The sequence below is a fragment of the Mizuhopecten yessoensis genome, unplaced genomic scaffold, assembly GCF_002113885.1.
Source record: "Mizuhopecten yessoensis strain PY_sf001 unplaced genomic scaffold, ASM211388v2 scaffold8103, whole genome shotgun sequence".
NCBI classification, from domain to species: Eukaryota; Metazoa; Mollusca; class Bivalvia; order Pectinida; family Pectinidae; genus Mizuhopecten; species Mizuhopecten yessoensis.
Window position 1 is genome coordinate 391,725 of NW_018407380.1, and position 9,688 is coordinate 401,412.

Genomic DNA, 9,688 nt, shown 5'->3' on the forward strand with positions numbered 1-9,688 from the left:
CAGCGGGACAACCAAAAGGAATGGCATACTGATAACTGTCCACTAATAGGGACGACCAAAAGGAATGGCTTACTGATAACTTTCCACTAAGCGGGACGACCAAAAGGAATGGCTTACTGATAACAGTCCACTAAGGAATGGCTTACTGATAACTGTCCACTAAGGAATGGCTCACGGATATATACTGTAGATATGTTTCGAATCTACGGTATTTATATGCAGCATTTGATTCAGTATTTAAGAGTTTGCTTGAAATATCATATTTTTTGTGATAGATATTGACATCTGAAGGAAAAACATAAAATAGCCATTTGATTAACACCTTCCATCTCTTGATTAGTTTAAATAACTTAGTATGGAAATTCGGTATTCAAAAGAATAGTAAACATACATCAGCGATACGTGGCATTACATTTAGTTTATAGTGAAGTCGATCACCCAAGTGTATTACGGCAAGGCTGATTATCCCATTAATTTTTCATTAACGACCTTGAAAACACCACCTTTGTCTTAAACTCTTACAAAAATATTTATCTTCATACAAAATTGAATAAGCGTCTTCATTCTTTTGTCACGAGAGCTTTCTACTCCAAAAAAAAAAGGCGTGCGGCGTTCCGAATATACATGTTTTTTGAAAGACATGTCAAATCCAAGATGAAATTGAATGAGCATGAAATTGTAAGAATGACTGACCCCATCTTTGTCGATTTAATATTAAAATGAGGCTGAATTTGTTGAGTTCTATTAACGAGAGGTATCAAAGAACTTACACTGTCCTTCACTTTCACACTCAGGTGCATTAATGATGCACAAATGTAAATTACAGGAGATGTTTTGTGCCCTCTTGACTACAGACTACTGATCGTCATCACGTTACCTAAATCATTACGTACGATCGACTATAAGGTACAACATAAGTTAAGTAATCGATTCCTAGATATATGTTCCTTATTTTGTAGATTCATATTACAGATGTGGTAGCAAAGTAATTCATTTCAATTAATTAATTGATTTATCCAGAAAAATGTAAATAAAACAAACGGAATATGTGTAAGCGTGAACCAATCCTCGTGTTTATAAGACGTCACAGGTTAGGCATTGTATACAGTTTAAATGTAGCGTACTACTACAGTAGTAGCCGGATAGTCCTACACATACATGTGTGTATACTTAAGTAAACAACTTCAAACACATTGATAATATATACAAAACCATTTATCTCAAGACCATTATTCTTAAACAAATAACTCCAACACAGTAATGGGATTGTTCCTCTCCCGACTCCGGTTGGCTATCAATCGGAGCACGCCTTCCTCCCTTTCGCTTTGTTGGCGGCGGCGACAGGGACACACTTTCTTAACCCCTTACCTCTCGGCATTGGTGTGTAAAAGAGAAACTGGACGCTAAGATTCAAATTTTTTGTTGTGCACACATGTGCATGGCTTGTCTCCCAAAATATGACTAAACATGCCGGAAATTCACCCAATAACATGGAATTATGGGAAACTATCTGTAGATTTCTATACAAAGAAAGATAACTCTAACATCCTGTTATACTTCAGATTTATCAAGAAAGACAACTCTGGTGACCTTATGCTATCAAACATTTAACTTCCATAATGGCTTCAATAAATTTGATTACCGTATACTGCGGTAATCAGTAATACTACGTTTAATCTACAAAGACTAAGTGACAATCTTCCTACACACAAATAAGGGGAAATGTTATCTGGCGCTTAAATTAGAAAACGATATTAAGTATAAAAGAAAGCGTATTGAAATGTTCAAAGTATTAAAATAATCTGCGCTATCATGATATTCAACACTCACGTCAGTCTGGATCCTGGAGTGTAATCTGTTAAGTGCAAAATCAGTGACTTTTTAGCGATTGAAACTCGGGACTCAACGAAGGTATTGCTCGTCACGCTTGTCGATTTAACATAAAGTCTTACCTGTACACGTATTTTACCCACCCTTCACGGCCCCGATTGACGTTCTGAGAATTAGAAGTTATGTTGTCTTGTCATCTTTAAAGTTCAGGGGTTCTGCTCCGGATAAAATCGAAAGCTCTGTACGCGCCTCCTAGCGGATGATATGAGTTGACTAGTCTATGACGTAACCCTGTTTATTTTAGCTTTTCATGTACGTTAACCTATATGTGAGTTATATATCACAGCTCTCTCCGTCTGTTTAGATACATTTCGAGTTGAATGTTGTGTGTCCAAAGAGTATCATGATTTCTGGTGTCAAATACATCCGAACAAAATAACGGCTGCTAAGGTTGTTCAAAACTACGAGGTGTTTCTGTAATTAGCTTCATGATATCATTGACCAGTATGTTATTTCCTTGTTCTATATTAATATAAATGTTTTGATTATGCCAATCAGTCTCCTTGTTGTTTCTTTGTCACTTCCACGGTTTGTTCTTAAAAAAGTATAAAGTAAAAGAAACCGTGATTTTGTTTAAAGTTTGATTGATCTTCGTCTATAGCCTTTCGAAGTTAATTTATCACATTACCTCAGAACACACATCTTCCAAACCGTTGTTTCGGTATTTAAAGCCTTCTCCGATAAGCATGACTCCCGTTATATATCGACTGCTGACGGGCAAACTTACGTTAAAGTCGAAGTCAGAATCTTTGTTGTGTGTCCCAAAATCTCGTACTGTGACCCACGAAAACAGATGCTTTGGGAGGGTTTCGGCTACGTTGTGGAAAAGCTTACCATCTGCTATTAGGAAGTCAAATACCCTGGCCAAGTTCAAGAGGGACATAAAAACTCACCTCTTCACGTCTGCATTTTAGAATCTTTGCAAAGACGTCATGTTAATGCGATTTATCTCAATGGAAACTACATATATCAACCATACATATGTAGTAAGCAGACAGACAGACAGACAGACATTCTTTACTTCCTCCTTTAGGAGATTTTATATGTCAAAACAGTTTTACAAAATGTGTCTTAATTTATATTAACATAGTTTTGAGAAGTAAATGTATTAAATAATGACGTATTTGACATTCATATAATTGCATTATATAATTCATAATACAAAATGTTCACTACAGTACCTATTCCTCATACATCTTTTACATATATACGTGTACACTTATATATACATCGATAGGTTAATTATAGAAAACTCTCCATCTCACATACCATTCCTTTGATTTTTCCAGCCATATTTATCATTAGTGTTTCCCACTCTATATCAGTCAAATATACATGTGAATGATCGCCAAGTAAAATGCTGCACTGGTCTTCAATGCTTAAGTTCTGAAAACTGTACATATGCCAATACTTCTATAGCATTTACAACACCATCCATCATTTTATCACGGCTTAAGTATAAACACAATATCTTTACTTGTTTTCTCACATATCTTACATATAACCAATTCATTCTCACAAGATATTGAGTATTTAAATAACTCTACTAGATCCCATACATGTTGTTGAGAAATTTTGTTTAGTGCTTAGTTGCAATAATGGATTTTTTCCCGGATCACTATGGATAGCGGTATATCTCTTATGTTCATCACGTGTATTTAGTTTATCTGTCCACCTTATGTAATAAAAATCATATATAAATCTATTAATGAAACGTTTCCAGCATAACATCGGTGGTACGAATATATTAGGAACGTAGTCATTGATAAATGACTCTATATTAAATTTAACCATTATAGTCCTTTGTGGAGTTATAGTTGAGACGCCAACGAGTAGAGTATGTATATACTATATCTAATTCTTTTTGAAGTAGCCCTATAGAGGCTGACAATACTAATGTGTCGTCCGCTAATAACACGCATGGTACGTGTATATCTTTTATCGTAAGTCCAAGACCTTGATTGTCTTACTCACTAGCAAGGTCGTCTATCATGTAAAGCAGAGAAAATGCACCTTGACCTACCCCCTGTCCTATAGTGTACGTCTTACTTCTCTTGCCTTCTAAAAGCACTGATGCTTTAACATCAATAAACGAGTTCCATAAAATTCTCCAAAATTTGCCATTGAATCCCAATTTATACACTTTACACATTAGCCCTTTGATCCATACAGTGTTGAACGCTTTTTGATTGTCGAGAAAAGCTGCATATAATTTCGATCTCTTCTTTATATAATAAGAGATAGATTCTTTCACAATGAAAGCAGCCGTAATGCTACCGCATTGTTCTCTAAACCCCTGTTGCAATTTGTGAGGGAAATTAATTTCATTGCATTTCTTTATAACTCTAAAGAACAGAACCTTTTCTAAAATTTTCTGTAAAACGGGTGTTAACGTTATATCCCTGTAATTATCCATTAATAATCTATCTCGTTTCCCTCCCTTGAATAAAGTTATCACAATACCATATTTAAAATGTTCTGGATAGCTTTCGCTTTCGATAATGTTATTAAACATATGTACAATTATCTCCATCATAGTGTTACTAGCATATTTTATATGTTCTAATACTAATCCATCATGTCCCCCCGCTTTGCCACAGTTCATATTAGAAATAGCGCGCTTCACTTCTGGCAAAGATACTGGATGATCACATATACCATCAGAGTTGTTATAACTTTCTATATGCATGTTACGTGCGGCATTCTCAATATAGATCTTAAAGCTATCATCAAAGTGTGGTTGACTTAGGGGACATGCTAGTCTACTAAAGTGATCGTACCACGCTTCTCTCAGAATATCCGAATCACGCGTGATTTTCCCGTTTACTAAAAGTTCACATGAATGTGAATTTTTCCCTATTGACCTCTTCCGTCGTACGGCCTGGTAAAACGTACCAATATCTATCTCTGCTAATGACTCTAATTCCGCAAATTGTTCACGCTCATAGTCTTCCCGAGCTATATTTAGTTCATTGCGAAAACTTCTCTTAGCAGACTTATAATCCGAATAAGATTCGAACTCGAAACCTCTGGGTCGACCTTCACTTATCCACAACAACCTGAGAGTTCTCATCCTAGCAGGCAGTGATTTAACTTGACGAGAATTCCAATACGGTTTTAAGTAATGCTTATATTGTTTAATAGGCAGCGTTAATTTCGCTGCATTATTAAACAAATTCACTATATTTTCGATGTCACTTGACTGTAAAGATGTATTTTCAATCATCGCGTCAAGTGATTGTTTATACTTATTGATGTGCATCTCGGTCACCTTCTTCCAGTTTACAGAATAGTCAGGAGTTATAGTATGACGCTTAGAAAGTTGTACGCGTAATGTTAGTTGTATAGGTCGATGATCAGACACGTTAAGAAACTGGTCATCGCATATACGACACGATTCGACAAGATCAATTTTAGATATCGGCACCAGAACATGATCAATCATAGACACCCTACCACCGTCACCAGAAACGTAAGTGTAATTTGGCCCATCAGACCAGTTTTGGGAATTAGCAGATATCAGAGATCGATCTCGCATAAACTGCTGCAGAATTCGCCCTCTCTCGTTAGCTTCAGCACTGTTTTTACTACCAAATTCTTTTGATAAATGAGCGTTAAAGTCTCCCATTACTATTACTATTACTGATCCATTTTCAACATATTTATCATACATATCACATGGTATCTTTATTATCACATAGAGGTAAATGAGTGGACGGCATCAGTACACCAATAATATAATACGACATATTTCCAATATTAACATATACACCAATTACCCTATCGTTGCCATCTTGAAGTAGAGGCGTTACCTTAAGATGTTTACGCCATAGCATAGCAACCCCTCCAAAACCACGACCTTTCCTATTTTCAGGTTCTATTGCTACCCTGTCGCCACATCTCCCGATATATTTGAAATCGTTGTCGATACTATCAAGGAAGCCCAATTGCTCCGGCATTAACCAGTGTTCTGCTAAGAAAACTGATATCAGAATTACTAAGTGTTTCACATAAATAAGGTGTACCAAACATAACACCGCGTATATTCCAGCTCTGTAATATCATGGCAGCTAGAATGATAAGAACAAACACAGCAATAAGGTATGATACACACTTAATCATTGAGCCAGTCATCTTGATATCTATCGTAGTTGTTGCCGCTTTCACTCGCGAATCCTGCTTTCCAGTAGTTGTCATCCTGTATACCCGTCCATTCCCGATCGTTTTGTTGGTTTGCTGTTACAGATGAGCGTTGTCCGTCCTGGTCGAATCGGTCAAACCACTCGCGGACTAGCACACCTGGCGGCCAGAATTCATTTTGTATGGCTACATCATAGTCGTTCTCTGTAACATTAATTCTCGCCATATATGTAGGCTCTTTGTAATTGTCCCAGCATTTCAAAATGCGTACATTTGTGACCGTAATGTCATTGTCGGCCGCATATCCAATAACGGATTCTTCGACCACCTTTGTATGAACCGTTAGCCTTAATTCTTAACATTAGTATACGTTTTGTGCGTTTCTTGCGTTGAACACCCTGAAACACGTATTTCGATTGTTCGTCTGGTTCCTTGCGCGTGTTAGTCTTCCTGTTTTCCCGTGGACTCGTCTGGGGGACCGGGCTATTACGACGGGACGTGATACCACCTTTTTTCACCCGGTCAGGATAGCTGTCCGTTGTGCCGATGTCTGGGTTTGAGAGTGTACTGTTATTGATAACATCGGAGGAACTGTCTGTGGTTAAAGTGTTATTGTTCTCTGTTGTTATACCATCATGTTCACTGTTGCCAACCCTTATTATCCCATTCGATTGTTCCAAGCTCAATGTTCTCTGCTACCTTTACATTTAGTTCCTTAGTAATTGAGTCATTGTTGTCAGTTACATTTCGCTTTGTCTGTGTCTTAGTGGTGTCCGTTATGTCCGATTTCAACATACTAGTTTCTTTTCTCAGCTTTTTCGTTTCATGTTCTTTTATCTTTCCATTTTGTTGCCTCATAATGATCTCATTCCTGTTCGTTACTTCTGTTCTTAGGGTGCTAATTTCCTTGTTTTACACTTTTATTTCTTCCGTGTGTTTGTATGCCATGTAATCTAACCTGTCCATCATATCGTTCCGGAGACCGACGATCAGACGAAACGGTTTGTTCTCCTTTCTCCCACTTTTTTCTGATCAAAGGAATTATATCAACACTGGACAACAATAGAGGTGTCATTATAGTCTGTTCTGGTAAAGTACAGGTAGATTATTTACCAGTATTTACCTGTTCACCAATAGGAAATACTGTGTTAGTTATAGAAATATTTAACAAATATATTTCCTGGTTTTCGTAATATTTACTGGAATTATGAATAAATATATACAAAATTCCAGTTATTTCTCAATAAAAAACACATCAAAATACATTATCTGAAAACCTGCCTGTATTAATTTCATATTAAATCAATTTTACACATTTTTACTATTCACATATATGTTATATATATATTTCATAAAACCAACTAAATTTAGCAAGCAATTTATGACAAATATAATCAGTAAAGACAGAGATAATGTATTACATTATTAAATATGCAAAAACAGATGCAAAGCTGGGAATGAAAATAAATAAAATGAATTAATTACATGTACACATGGAATACTCAGCGCTGGTTGATCTAATCAATCATATTCATAGAATACACACATGCACAAAGATACATGATATAAAACTAATATAATAGCACTAACTTATTAAAGGTGAAATATTGGAAAGTCAATAAAAAACACAGATAAGTCCATAATTTTAAGAAATCCTAGCAAAGCACGAAATAAAAATTCCATAACAAGCACATTTATCACAATGTCACTCTAAATGACAAAGATGGAATGCTGTGTCGGCGTACTGGATTACATCTGTTGAACCATTCTCCAAGCGTTCCGTTAGTTGGTTACGGCGGCTGTCGATGTTACGGTAGCGTTTTGCTCTTGGTCTGAGTTGTCCTCCTGCTGCGTGTTGGATGCGCGTTATATCGTTGCTGGCTTGTATTTCCTGGAGGACGCGGATGATGCTGTAGATGTTGGAGTGGGCGTGTTCCACTTTCTTCTTCAGTTTTCTGTGCCATTCCTCTATGTTGTTGGTTGTTTTGGGTCCCTCGGTCTCAAATTGGTTCCAGAGCTGTTGATCTCGGTCAATCCACTGTGTCATAACGTAATATGTAAGTGGAGTGGTGTCCTGTGATACATCAGCATCGTCTATGTCCTCCAGCGCATTGAACCAGGCATCTTCTACATGGTCTAACGGAACAAGGGGTAGTACAGCGGTACGCCGTACAAGTTGTCAGACATCTTCGTTGCTGCCGTAGAGTTGTTGAAGTCCGGTCTGCTGGACTTTCCTCCAAATACAATGTGTATATTGGAATAAGAAGCCCTTCAAACTCACAGCTGGAAACCCTGCGCGGATGGCGTTCTGGACAGCAGCCTCAAAGTCCAGGAAAACGGTGGTGGGATTGAGTTGGAGGTTGAATCTTTGTCTTGAGTAGTGTAAATAATCTTTCGTATGTTGCCTGGCTCTTGCTGGGAAGTAGACTGTATACAAGTGGGTAAATCTGGTCTCCAAACCTGGCGAGGACGGTGTAGATCTGCTGAAACTGAGTCGGGCAAATGTAAAACGTTCCATCACAGAAGAGAGTGTCGGCGTCAGGTGTTAAGATCCATTATTATCAACTAGAAATATCAGTGTTTCCAAGCCATATGGGGTTATCAAATAGAAACATAACTAATGATTATGTTTTAGGGGAAAATAATCTAATGGGTGATACTAAGTTATTAATAATTAGACTGAAGACGCATTTATTGGTAAAAAGATTCTCTGAAAATAATGCTCAAATATGAATTTGCTTCATCCTAAATTAAATCAATTTAAATTTAAATTAAAAAAAAAATCAAAGCATTATCATCTATATATATACATGTACTATTAAGTATATAAAATATATAAAATATTTGTGGATTTCATGTTACTGTTTTGTATGATCTAGCTGATGAAAATGGTATATGATACGAAAAGAATGTCTAAAAATGATAAAAATAGATTATATCAAAGCTACATGTATATGACAGTACTGTATACATGATACAGGTAATGTGGGAGAACACAGGTAAAAACCAGGTAAAATATATATGAAACAAACTAAAACTGCTATCACAACATCACTGCCTCTATGTTTTTTTTAAAAAGTGGGAGTCTCTGTCTAGTGACGTGTGACCTGTACGGGTGCTATATGTATTGTTTACACTCTCGGTGGAATGTGAACCGGGTGACTGTCCACTATGTAATACATCTATGTCAGGGATACCTGAAGGGGTCACATTCTCACACGAAGACTTTATGCGGTCATAAGTTTTTAGCTCTAAAATTCTCATCGGTATGTATGTTATTCATATTGCTAATATATTGTCTATTAGCAGTTTAACACTGAAAATGAATAAGTGCTTTATGAAAATTATACCTGGATACAGGAGTTAGGATGCATATGTTTCTATTGTAGATTTTACAGATTTTTATAAATAATGTTAACAATTTTTAGGGTGTCAATATACTATTTTACTGTTACAATGTACCTTAGAGCTGGTCTGTTTCTGTTGGCTGCATTCTGTCTTCCTGTAGAGTCAAATTCATCGTCTGTTGGTGTTTTACATCTACTTGTAGTTGTTGCTTCTTGCTTGTTAAATCAACATACTGAAATAACAAGGATGTAAATGTCAGGATCAAAATTGAAAAAAAAAAAAAAGTTTTAACATTTGAAAGAATATTTAT

At 36.4% G+C, this 9,688-nt stretch overlaps 1 protein-coding gene across 2 annotated transcripts in view; it reads right to left on the bottom strand.

The window, feature by feature from the left end:
* Window positions 1-2,054, bottom strand: part of LOC110454891 (thymidine phosphorylase-like) — a 31,115-nt gene extending 29,061 nt beyond the window's left edge. For both annotated transcript variants that reach the window (XM_021504665.1, XM_021504666.1), the window contains exon 1: window positions 1,953-2,054. The gene's annotated coding sequence lies outside the window, so the exon portion shown is untranslated. The remainder of the gene's footprint in view (window positions 1-1,952) is intronic.
* Between the last annotated feature and the right edge of the window lie 7,634 nt (window positions 2,055-9,688).